The sequence below is a fragment of the Amblyomma maculatum genome, chromosome 8, assembly GCF_055883805.1.
Source record: "Amblyomma maculatum isolate TAMU_Amacu chromosome 8, ASM5588380v1, whole genome shotgun sequence".
Taxonomy (NCBI): Eukaryota; Metazoa; Arthropoda; class Arachnida; order Ixodida; family Ixodidae; genus Amblyomma; species Amblyomma maculatum.
In genome coordinates, this window is record NC_139351.1 from 59,190,708 (window position 1) to 59,204,038 (window position 13,331).

Here is a 13,331-nt window from a genome sequence, read left to right on the forward strand (position 1 = left end):
ATTGTGCATGCATAAAACGCATGAATATGTCAGCGCAACTTAACAGTGTTGGCCGTTCATGTCATATCGTAATTATGGTGCAGTGAGGCTTGCTGATGAATTAAACAGGCTCTGCTCATCACAAACCTCTCAGCAGCACCTTCCCACAATCAGTGTCCTGACCTTTCAATAAGACAGCTTTCTCCTCCTTGCATTGCTAGAATGTATCAGAACGTTCTTGCTCACAGCATATAAATACGATCAATATGACAAATACCGGTATGAGGATACCGGTATGCTGTCTAAAGAGACGAAAGATTTGATTAAGAAACACCAGAGTATGAAAGCTTCCAATCGAACAGACCAGATCAAATTGGCCGAGATATCAAAACTAATCAATAAGCGCAAGGTGGCTGATATAAGGAAGTATAACATGGAGAAAATTGAACATGCTGTAAAGAACGGGGAAAGCCTTAAAGCGGTAAAGAAGAAATTGGGCATAGGCAAAAACCAGATGTATGCGATAAGGGACAAGGTGGGCGACGTCATCACGAATATCATTTAATGTCCCAAAGCGACTCGTGTGGTCTCTTTAAGATTAGAACACTGTATCTTAGCAATACAGGCAACCTGCTTTCCATCCTCCTTAGTGTCCCTTCAAAGGAATCTGACAATAAAACACAATTCACAATAAGTATTTCAATATGTATAGCCATTTGCCTACTTTTTGCCTGTGGCTACTAGGAGCTTGTTTCACTTCACAAAAGGAGCTTTGTTTAACAAAATAAATACAGTGTAAATTTCACTGGATGACTAATTAACCATATTAACAACTCCCTCTTGTGTAAACTCACTGAACATCTCAAATGCGTTTCGTCAGCACTTCATTACTTCTGGGCTGCCATGAATGGCAGCTATGGCATGTGGGTTTTATGGTAGGCAACAACCTTGGCAGGAATGTTGCTTTGTTGCTTTGTGTGAAGGTGGGCAACGTCATCACGAATATCATTTAACGTCCCAAAGCGACTCGTGTAGTCTCTTTAAGATTAGAACACTGTATCTTAGCAATACAGGAAACCTGCTTTCCATCCTCCTTAGTGTCCCTTCAAAGGAATCTGACAATAAAACACAATTCACAATAAGTATTTCAATATGTATAGCCATTTGCCTACTTTTTGCCTGTGGCTACTAGGAGCTTGTTTCACTTCACAAAAGGAGCTTTGTTTAACAAAATAAATACAGTGTAAATTTCACTGGATGACTAATTAACCATATTAACAACTCCCTCTTGTGTAAACTCACTGAACATCTCAAATGTGTTTCGTCAGCACTTCATTACTTCTGGGCTGCCATGAATGGCAGCTATGGCATGTGGGTTTTATGGTAGGCAACAACCTTGGCAGGAATGTTGCTTTGTGTGAAGGTGGGCAACGTCATCACGAATATCATTTAACGTCCCAAAGCGACTCCTGTAGTCTCTTTAAGATTAGAACACTGTATCTTAGCAATACAGGAAACCTGCTTTCCATCCTCCTTAGTGTCCCTTCAAAGGAATCTGACAATAAAACACAATTCACAATAAGTATTTCAATATGTATAGCCATTTGCCTACTTTTTGCCTGTGGCTACTAGGAGCTTGTTTCACTTCACAAAAGGAGCTTTGTTTAACAAAATAAATACAGTGTAAATTTCACTGGATGACTAATTAACCATATTAACAACTCCCTCTTGTGTAAACTCACTGAACATCTCAAATGTGTTTCATCAGCACTTCATTACTTCTGGGCTGCCATGAATGGCAGCTATGGCATGTGGGTTTTATGGTAGGCAACAACCTTGGCAGGAATGTTGCTTTGTGAGCTGCGTCGATTAGTATCTGCCCAAGACTTGGACATCACTTAGGAACATACACGGTCAGCAGTGGGACGGTGTACATCAGACCTGTGTTGGCAGTCACTTTTTCAGAATTGCAGTGTTGGAACCGAGGACCATATGGCATTACCTTGGCCTGCATGTATGATAACACAACAAAAACAGGACATAACTCCGCCTAACTGACAGGATTAAAATCTCCATGCAGGCCTTGTGCTCAACACATCACTAAAGGCAACAAGCACTGTTTGCCATGTCAGTCACAGCAATTGTTCTAGCAAAACTACTTTCACTGTGTAGTGTTTAATATTTTTAACAGTGCAAATTTACGCAGTTTTGTTACTCTTGCAATGATTTATGTCCCTATACCTTTTTTATCCCATAGCTGCAGTTGGCTATCATGACAATTGGAGTATTTTCTAACCACCCGAGGGTATTGAGTGTCCTGAAATCGAGATGCATGTGTGTATTTTGACACTACACAACCAATATGCAGTCCGCAATAAATGTTCCGTCTTGCGCTGGCAAGCAGGTCTTTGAAAATACAACACATTATTAGCATGATTGTGTGAAACAATATGAAGGGATATCAGTCCATATCTTTGCAGTTTTCACAGCTGGCCTAGTTTTTTCCTAAGGCAGAGGAAATAATTACTTTGCAAACTTTGTTTTTGGTGCATGCTGTAACTAGTCGCAAGGGCAATGGCTGGACAATGATGGAATCACGGACGCAGCACTGTTTATTTATTGTTTTGACACTAGTCTACATGCTTTTCTACAATGATAAGCACAACAGGGCAGGTAGAAATAACATCGATCGAATAGGACGTCGTGGGATGTTTTCTGAGACAAAAAAAAAATGTTAAAAATACAGGAATTCGATACAAGAACTGTCTAGAGCTAGAGCAGCTGGAAGATAAATACTGTGCCTTCAACTTTAGGAGCAAAACTAGAGGCAGGACTGCGTCGGGAGATGTGGAGAGCATTTTTTCTTTGCGCGGGCAGTCTACCTCCCGGCACTCCTAAGTACAGAAGTTTACTTGAAAATATACCTGGGTTCCACGGTTGCATGACTAGCCCAGTAGGCGGGCAGTGAGTCGCTTGAGAGCTGTGATGAATAGCTGGCCTTCCCGGTTAGTCCCGGGCTGGCTATCGCACCGGAGCTTCATAATAGATTAGCTGTGCCAAGCTGCCTGCATCAATTGGACACCGAATTCCTGTTTGTACATCCGATAAAGGCAACGAAAATGGCAAAACAATTGCCCTGCGGATACACTAACTGACCTCTTGAAATCCAGGATAGAGTCGAGGCAATTTCGTACAAATTACAGGCTCCAACCGGCCTTTTTATACTGGTATTTCGAGGTGATTAAAGTTTACCACTGCTGCTGAATAGTGGTGTCGAAGTCGAGGTCAACGATAAAAATGACAGCGAGATTCCATTCAAGTACTCGATCGGAGGCGAGTTTTTCGCATCCCATGTGTTGCGCTGCTTGCGCTGTACACCTCAGTCCGAATTGTATACGTACTTCCGGATGATCGAAAGGCAGTGACTCGTATAAATTTCGGGAAATGCAAGTAAGTACATGGAATGCTGACCACACCAGTTACTTGCAACATACTGCAGGCATGTTCCATCGACAAGGGCGGGCTGACATGCATTGCAGAACTAGCGTCGCAGAGTCCACAGGTCGGAGACGGTGCTATCTGTAACTAAGAGAACGCATGGGAATATCACAGCATGCCGCTTGACGAACAGCAGTACGCGAGGCCGAAGCTCAAGGAGTATTATAACAAGTGGAAAGGAACACGGCCACACACGGCCACTCGGCTACGATATTCAAGCTACGATGCGAAGAAACCCGTCCGCCACCATCGCCACAGCCAAGTCCGGCTTGCGAGCGATCACGGAGCCGGCGACACTGGCGACCAGCTATCGGCCGATCGCTGGAAACAGCGACGAGAAGCGGCAGACATTTACAAACAAAATATAAAACAAGTTTTACGTCACATTCGGGAAGTTATTCCTCCTCACTTCTTTCAGCTGGCGCATGCGCAGAAGCGACGGAGCACTCCAATAAAGAAGGTCTGGTCGCGTCTACCTGTTTACGCCTAGCGTCACCTCGCGGCATAAAGGTTGAACTAAACCGTTTTAACAACTATTATAACGCTGTTTTCTTTAAAGATTTATGACAATACAGGTAAAAATCACGTTTTTAACGGTTCGCCGATTTTTTGCAGCAACAATATTACATGTGTAATCGCCACAACGTAGATAGACTATTAATAGGTGAACTTGTAGCAGACCTACTTCTCACGCAATGAGCCCTATCACGAATTGACGGAAGAGAACATTAGTCCGTTTTTCCTTTTTTATTACTGATGCTGAAGTGTACATGCTTCTCAGATGTCTCATTCACACAGCTGTAAGAATGAAAACATACAAAATACTGTAAACTTGAGGGGATTACGGACGAAAGGTGATAACCGGCTACAGCAAACGAAAAACTGTGCCGTTACACCTGTTGTCTGTAGTCACTAGACGAGGAAACCAAAGAAAACAACTCGTTTTAATAATGTACAGGCACAAAAAAATCAATGCGCAACAAGTCGGCATCGTCAGGCGGGTTCGTTTTTCCGAGATTAACTGAAAATCCGCGGAAGTTTGCCACGGCTACTACAGCAAGACAGAAACACACACGTGCGCCGTACAGCAGCCGTCCTGACTCTCGGCGAGGTGCCCAGAAAGTGACGAGTTCGTCGATAACATCACGACTGAAGAAACTCGTCAAGTTAAAAAAGACCAACAGCATCCAACGCAGCTTTCCTCTTAAGCGCGGTAAAAGAATCTGCAGTGCTATGAATCTCACGACCATAAAGACAGCTAAATTAGCCTCTAGCTAGCGCATACATTGACGTAACAACTCACGTTTGAAAGATCGTTCATATGCATATACTCCGGCGTTCGCAAAGAGCACGACCACCGTACAACTACTGCAACAACCGCACGCACGACTCGCTGAGCGCGAAACGCGCTCTGTCCGCCATGTTTAGACAGCAAAGTAGTCTGCATCGATGTTGACTTCGGCGAAGCCGTCTTCGCGAGACTGCTTCAAGATGGCGGCTGCTCGCGTAGCCGTCTAAGTAGACGTCTACGAGGACCTGAACTTGCAGAGAGCCGGCTCCGTGAACTGCGCATGCGCGCCCAGGACCAAAGTGGAAAGGAGGATATGTTGTTCTTCTGGACGGATGTGACGTCAAATAGCTTTTAGTGCTTGTTTTTTTCTAGAAGTAAGCCTCAAACCCAGATGTTCACTGAGGAACGCTGGCGCGCTTTTCAGACAACGAGCATTTGCGCTTTGCGAGCCCTAGGCACCCTAGGTTGTCTTTCATGCGTCGGTCTGCTGCAGTTTGCGGGCCATCATCCCGGTAGATGCAAACTCGGTGAAATGCGGATTCAGTTCGTGGATTATAGCCTTAAATTCAGGGGCGCAGCCCTCGGTGCAGTCCTACTGACTGCGGTGAGTCGTACATACATGCCCGCGAACTCTAAGTAAAGTATTTGTCGTCTTTCTGCCATCGCCTTCCTTGCAGCTTCTTTAACGAGTTTTTGCACGGCAGCGCAAGCATGCGTTATCCTCAATTATTGACGTGGCGTAATCGCGCTATCGCGCGACAGTCTCCGGGCGAAGGCGTGAGGAGACGACGAGACTGCTTAATGGCGTCCACGATCTCGTTTCATTGCGCTTGGAACAACTTCCATTCCTGCTGCTGTGCACCGATCGGTCGCCGGTTGCTGTTGTCTTCCGGATGCACTGGAGTATTGGGACATATGAGGCGACTAAAAGATAACGCAAAACTATTTCTGAGTTCGCTTATATTTGTTTGGGCAGTATAAGACATTTTTGCGTGCGCCAGCGTGAACGCGCTGGTTTATAATCGGGGTTTTATTGCCTTCCTCGCAGCTTCAACCGATGGAGCGGCTCGGCCCATAGAAAATGTCGGGCTTCTTTCGGAAAACTGTTGGAAGGTAAGTGGCACTCATCTGTACAGACCATACGTGGTAGTGCTGCAATACATGAGTAATATCTGCGGACTGCTAAAAGGGGGGTTGCTGGCCAGCTGAGAGAGTTTAAACGTAAGTAGGCCCTGTGCGGACTGAGCCTCGAAGTGCAACAAGCCTACTGCACAGCATGAAATGGCTACAAAAGTATGGTTATATACATGACCGAATTCATGTGCTTATTTGCTCAGACCTTTCACTGTCAAGTACTCACTTATTTCGGTGTATACAGCAATGATGGTGACTTCATTACTCCTCAACCAGCATAAGTTCATGCCTGTGACAATATCTGTCCTTTTACTGCCGAAATAACTGCATTGGTGGAACTCACTGAGCTTGTTTATATAGATTTAACACTTTGGATGCATGTTGCTACTGCAGAGTTCCCTAATATATATATATATATCTTTTGCCTGCTCCAACATAAATAGTTGGCAGTGCTTGGCTTCAAGCTGCTGCCAAGGCCATTGACAGCTTATTTGAAAAGAGAGCAATAATTAATCTGAGCTGGCATGTTTTGTGGGAGAATGAGGCACCATTGCGAGTACCTCGTAATCCTGTCAAAGAGCTTGGCAGTTGCTGCTATAAGCACTCTCCATTGCAGTTCCATGCAAGCCGCAGCATATTGGGCACTTACTGCACAAGTGATTTAACTTAGTCTCTTTGTTGCTATTTCAGTGCTTTGTAAGTGTGCTAAATATTTGTATTTGTGCTAGCATTGACAGCCAGTCTCGTTGCTACCTTTTTCCTTCTGCAGCAGGCACTCTCACTTGTTTTACTCGAACCAAATTCTATTGTGAGTGAGTTTGCTGAATTTATGCAAACTAAATGTAATTGCAGTATTACTCTCATTTATTTACATCTGCAGAGGCAACGAATTCTTGGTGGCGACGAACGAGTTCCCTCCGCCAGTTCGATTACACCGCCACCTCAGTTGTGCAGTGAGCTGCGACTGGTGTGACCAAATGGATACTCTCACTGCTTCCACAGGTTTAGAGCGTGCTCCCAGTTAAGTTTAAAACACCTTGCTTGCAATGTATTTAATCTTGTTGTGTAATATTGTCACCGTTGCTGATATACTATTATTTGAAAATCATTCTGGGTGGTTTGGAACACATGATTTGCAAGGGGGGGAGGTGGGAAGCACAAATGTGTGACTGCAATTTTTTGCCAGTCTAGCTTCTAGCCTTGCGAATTAAAGTAACAGATTAATACCTGAACAGGCCTGAAATTTATTGGAGAGTTTGTCATATAGAAGAAAACTTGATCCGGTGTGGAGGTAACACAGCTGTGGTTCTCCGAGAAAATGTTATCCGTGTGTGATGGTGTCTAAAACATGGCATTGTCTTAGGTAACTTGGCATGGAATCGGCCACTTCTTGTACTCTCTTGACAGCATCTATTGTACTATGTGCTAGGTGATATGCCTTCAGGGATAAGAGTAGATGGAGAATACCTCAGTAATCTGCAATTTGCTGATGACATTGCCCTGAAGCAGTCAGGATGACGGGCAGTAATGTGAGCAGTTTGTACGTCATGCTGGTCATGGAGGAAGTAAAAAAGCCTTAGAAGCAATGTAAAGGGTTCCGGAAATCGGCTGGTATGGATCATCATCATCAGCCTGATTATACCCACTGCAGGGCAAAGGCCTCTCCCATATTTCTCCACTTAACCCGGTTCTGTGCTAGCTGCATCCACTTGACCCCTGCGAACTTCTTAATCTCATCCGCCCACCTAACTTTCTGCCGTCCCCTGCTACGCTTTCCTTCCCATGCATAGGCAACTGCAGATCTTTGAAGAGTGGTAGGGAGATTGTGCTAGAAAAACTGCTTGCTTTGTGTGTGTAGTGCCTCATGACCTCAAGCGTATAAAAATCTTGGAAGGATCCTAACAGTACCATAATCTATAAGAAAGGGGCTGTCAAGCACTTGCAAACTTAAACTGATCGGGTTACTGTCCATTGCCTACAAGATAATAGAATTGGGAAAATCTTGGACTTTCTATCAGCTGAAAGAGCAGCTGGCTTTCGTAAGGGCTGCCATGTTTTTTAATGTGTCTGCCCTGCCGCTGTTGTGTGCTGGATTGTAGCCTACATCCACATCGGATAGGAGGCTGTGCAAACAAACTGCTCTTTACAGAAGGGACATAATTTGAACTGCCCATATCATACAATGCAGCAGCAGTAGTGAAAAGTGCTCCACAAGGAGTGACTTATTGTAGAATGGTTGCTTTATTGCGGTAGCGTAAAAGGCGTCACCCTTGAGAAAAATCACAACCGTGCCTTTGGCAGGTGACATGGCCATGCACTGATTGGTTGTCTGGTTCTGCGATGTCATGAGGCCACATGATATGGCCGAACTGGCTGGAGCTCATATTGTGGAAAAGCGCAAAAGAGACTAAGAATCGAGAAAAGAGAGGACGACGCTATCTGGAGCTGCTAACTCAGGCAGCTCCTTTGAGGCGAGAGGGTGAGGTGGAATAGAACCCTCCGAGACCCTTGGATCCAGTATCAGACGTGCTACTCCACATTCATACAGCTTGGTTAAAACAGAGCTTTATACCCATGTTGGGTGGTCTTAGGCACAATGTGGTAGATTATGGTTGTATGCTGACGATTATGTGTGAGATAATACCGGCACAAATTAAGGGATTAGGGCTTATACCTTTCAGGACCGCTTTAAGCCAATCGTTCATATATGAATGATGGTTCTCACACACTGGCAGACGTAAATTTTCGTGTTTGGAACATGTAGCCCCATTTAGGCAGATAGTATGACAAAAGTAATTATAGTAACTAGTTCACAGGGATGGAAAGGCACAGAATCTGTCACTTGTTTCTGTGGGCACCTGAACTGTGTCGTAAGAGAAGGGAGGAGGGAGTCAAAGTGGAAAGACAGAAATGGGTGCTGTAGTGGAGGTCTGTGGAGTAATTTTGACCACCTAGGGATCTTTAACGCGCGCTGACATCACATAGCACACGGGTGCCACTTCGTTTGCATCGAAAGCAGCCGCCAGCGGTCGGGTTCGGACATGGGTACTCCGGCACAGTAATCTAGCATCTTAACCACTGCACTACCGCAGTGGGGCTATTGTGACAACCATAGTTTCGTTTGTGTGCGGCTTGTTTATTTTTTTATTTTATTTTTTGTTCTTTCTGGCACAGTGTGACATTTAAAAAATTATTCGAAATAAAGAGGTCTTTGGCGCCATTCACACGATTCTGCTGATTCTACTATAGTTTTCTTTTTATGAGAGCAGTAGCGAAGTCTCTTGAAGACAATTTTACTAGCTCTCACTTCAGCTCAGATGATGAATCAGTCAAATGCCAGCCTCGAACTTCAGCTAGTGGCCAACAAAAGCTTAGTTTCAATCTCTGATCACTCTTGGTCAGTTACACGTGCTCATTTTGTGTTCTCACTGTTCTGTTTCCATTCGCTGGGTTTCAGCAGCAATGAAAGCTTGGTACTACTTGATATGGCTTCTCCAGAACTTCAAGTGTGGAACTTCTTCAAGCAAATCGAGTGGAGTTTGAACACCGAGCTCCTATTGCAGATTTTCAAATTTGATGGCAAACTCTCCCACCTTGTGGAAAACATATCACCAAATAATCCAGTCATAAATCCTGAAAGGTTTGGAAATGCCAATGCTATAAACTGTAAAATGAGTAGAGGAAGGCCGAGCTTAAAAATGGGTGTTTTCAGCAACTTAGCTATATTTCTGAGAGAACAGCACACCTTCAAAATGAACTTCAGAACGTAAATTATTACTTCCTTGGCAGTTGGGCTTCGCTGCATTTTGTAGTGTGATGTGGAGAATAGGTACATGAGACTCTCAACAACTGCTGCAGGAAATCAAGAATGACCACTGCTTCCGAACAGCACTACGAAAAAAAGAAATCTGCCCATAGGTGCACCATATCTTTACTAGTAATAAAAGAGGCAGTGTAGCATATTTTAGTATTCTGAATTATTTTTCTTGCTGGCTTATTTTGATATTCATGCCCCCTTTTCTTTCACTTTTTGGATTTTTTCTGCAAATTTTGGAGAAAAAGGTTTTTATGTTATGTATAAAGCCAAAACAAAAACATGGGCATTTATTTAATTGAGGATCAAAATACCTGCATTTTAGTATTATCTAATAGCAAGATTGTGTAAATATTTTATTTAATAAACAAATTACATGGTGCTGAAGGAGTTGAGGCAAAAAAAAAAAAGACTTCTTCATTTTCAAGCTGTAGTTTAAGAAATGAGCATTTTTCTGCCTTTTGTATATCCTCAAGATTTTATTACAATTTCTTTTTATATTCATGTTTGACAATACTTTGTGAATATTTTACCCAGTGCTGAGAATTTATCTTATGTATTATGCTTATATTCACAATATTCACGTGTTTAGAGGGCATTTAAATAGCTGTATTTTAATTGGCTCATGTGCGTCATGTACAGAAGGTGTGATCAGAAATTGTCATCGAAAAACGTCCTTCATACTGGAACTTGCGTGTGAAGAGCTCTGGCAGGTGCGTGCTCTGTTGCCGCGTTGCAGAGAGGAGGAAAGGAGGCATCCTGGCTGTGCAAACCGCCGCGGAGAGGTGACAAAGAGGCTAATGGCAACCCCATGCATACTCGGGCCACTTATGCGCTTATACACAGGACCTCGGAGGATGGGCGTGTGGTATTCGATCTGTCATTTGACGTGTGTAACTAGAAGGCTGCATTCCCTGCACCGTACCTATTAGTCACATATTCTAATTCTGGTGCCGGGTTGTGTTCGCCTTAGCGATCTTAGAGCTCTTAAGCACTTCCTACATTCTTTTTTTTTTTTTTTTGTAGGTTGCAGCAAAGTTCTTTAAACACTTCATTTATAAAATAGCAAGGTGCATGTATGCGGTCAAGGATCCACAAGGGAAGCTGCAGACGGGAGCTGTTGACGCTACCATGCTATACTCTTAAAGACAGATCTCAAGTGTCTCCTAAATTTTTATAAAAAAACGAACATCCGCACAGTGTTTGCTGGAGATGCTTACAACCCTGCTGTCCTGTCCGAAGACAGGGGTACATGCATTACTGCCCGCCATATGCAAGGCCAGCCACAATTAAACATTCGTTACCAGAGTAACATGATTGCCTGGCTTTTTTGTGTGTTCACTTCCTTAGCATACTGTAGCATAGTCATAGTAGTGTGCACCTTTCCAATAAGTGGTCACGGGGTGTCACCATATTACCTGCTGGACTGCTTTGTGCATTTGGTGCTAGCACAGTGGAAGCAGAGCCGGTTTGCAGCAGTCCAGAGAGGAGGAGCGAACAATATGGTGGCACCGAGTAACACTTATTGGAAAGGTGTATATAGACTGCTTGTTCCTGCAAGATGCGAGTTAAACCGCTCTCATACGAACAGTTGCGATCCTCATTGAACTGGATCTACATTCAACTCATTGTAGATTGAGGTTGTCACACGGCAACTGTCAAGTGCAGTTGAGCTCGAGCCTGCTTGACTCAAGGTTGCTTCCTCAATCGCTCTCGATATTTCAAGCACACTCAAAAGCGGTTATTGACACCCTCGTCATCAATGAGCTCTAAAACTTGAAAACGAATAAATGCAATAGAACTGCACATAATAACACATAAATGTATTAAAAGGCATGATAGAACATTCGTAGAACGGCTAATTTTATAATATTGACACCGTAGTCTACTGCCAGTGGAAGCTAAGGTGGCGTTCTCTTCGACTGCGTCAGTGTGGAAACTGTGGAGCGGAAGAGAAACTGCACTGTAGCACTTGACCGCTGGGAAGATAGGTTAGATGACCTGAGGCGCCCAAAGCGGAATGCTGCTGTGTACACTGAAATCGTGCAATCATTACCCCAATCTTAAATTTCCTTTTGAGACTCATTGCGACTGACAGCAGACGACGGACCACGTAGGAAATTTCTCAATGCTGGCTGAAAATGCCCGTGTAGCACCGGATGCTTCAATCCTTCTTGAAAGCCTGAATGCAGATTGAGTTCAATGAGGATCGGAAGTGTTTGTGTGACAGAGGAATTAGTGTAGTGCAGCAAAAGCTTCGTGTTAGCTGGTGTGTACAAGTTGGGTGGCCGAGCTGTGTTAAATGGTATTACAATGCATATTTAGAAAACAAAACAGGGCACCCCGAACGGTTTATTCAACTTCTCAGATTATTTGGCATTACACACATTGTCTTGAAAGTAGTCCACAATATGGCCAGCACAACTTATGTCCTTGCTTATTTCAGATTGTTCATTTAAGAGAGCTAACATATTCAAGGGCTACTGACCAGGCTGACATTTTAACCAAGCCCGATAAGGCGTTGGACATGGTCTCTGCGAAATACTGCAGCGATGCACACACTGGAAAGCAACAAAATGCAAACCAAAGCTCTCATGGTCCTTTTAAAACAGCCAAACCTCCTCATCCTTTGCGCTGGCCATCAAACTTTGTCGATGAGGTACCAACAGATACTGCATCCATTGGTTTCTCTCTGACTGATGGGCGAGGGGTGTCACTTGGTCTGCTGATGTCACGCACTTTTTTGTCTTGCATTTCGTTTTCACTCATGCATACACTCACACAAGAAAGAATGCTTTTAGTTTCTTGCCCTTGTCTATGCATGCTTCAGCGTGTTCTGTGCACTGTGCTATTCATACACCAACGGCTGGACTCAAGTGGCAGCGGCGCGCACTTTCATACAGCCTGCGCATTCGCTGCAGATATAATGGCAGCTCTTCTAGGCAAGCAGTGCTCTCTTCCCCATGAAGTTAGTGCAGGATTTACCCAACCCTGGCCACTCGCTTCTGTGGCGGCGCCCGGTGTGCACCTGCGTTCGCGCCTTCAAGCGTTCAAGTGTTCAGTTTACGGAGTGAGCGAAATACTTAGAGAAATTATGTAGTCTCAGTTTTGTGTGCGCAAAAGCGGTGCAGTGTAGGCTCAGGCAACAGTATTATTTAGCACATTTTGATCGTAGTAATACTTACTTTGTCTTATTTCTTACAGTGCGCAACATGTGCTAATTACCATCTGAATACAACAGTGATTTGGGTTATCAGTCTGCAGTAAGGCAAGTAGCAGCATACTATTGTAAGGTCAGTCCCATTATGCTGCACAAAAGCTGATTTTTTTCTTCCTGCTGTAACTTTGTTTCCTTCATGATATGAGGGGAACTGTCAAAAATGCATTGACATGGCTACAGAAGCACAGAATTTATCACATGAACATTTTTGGCCTCTCTGGCCTGTTCTGCCAGGCCTGTTAAAATTAGTGGCCGAGCAAGGAGGAGTACCTGTTTTGCCTACATGCATTGTTTCAAATGATATGCCAGTGTGACGGCATCTTTTCGCTTTTGGGCACATTTCTGTCTGCTTCTGCACATGTACCAAAAGTTCGGGCGCCTTCACGTGTCTGCAA

General features: G+C 44.0%; 1 long non-coding RNA gene across 1 annotated transcript; it reads left to right on the plus strand.

Moving 5' to 3' along the window:
- Positions 1 to 5,176: 5,176 nt before the first annotated feature.
- LOC146181238 (uncharacterized) lies at positions 5,177 to 11,028 on the plus strand. Its single transcript, XR_014700186.1, has 4 exons — positions 5,177 to 5,372; positions 5,817 to 5,881; positions 6,783 to 6,922; positions 10,743 to 11,028. It is a non-coding gene; the product is annotated as an uncharacterized LOC146181238 (long non-coding RNA).
- Positions 11,029 to 13,331: the final 2,303 nt, after the last annotated feature.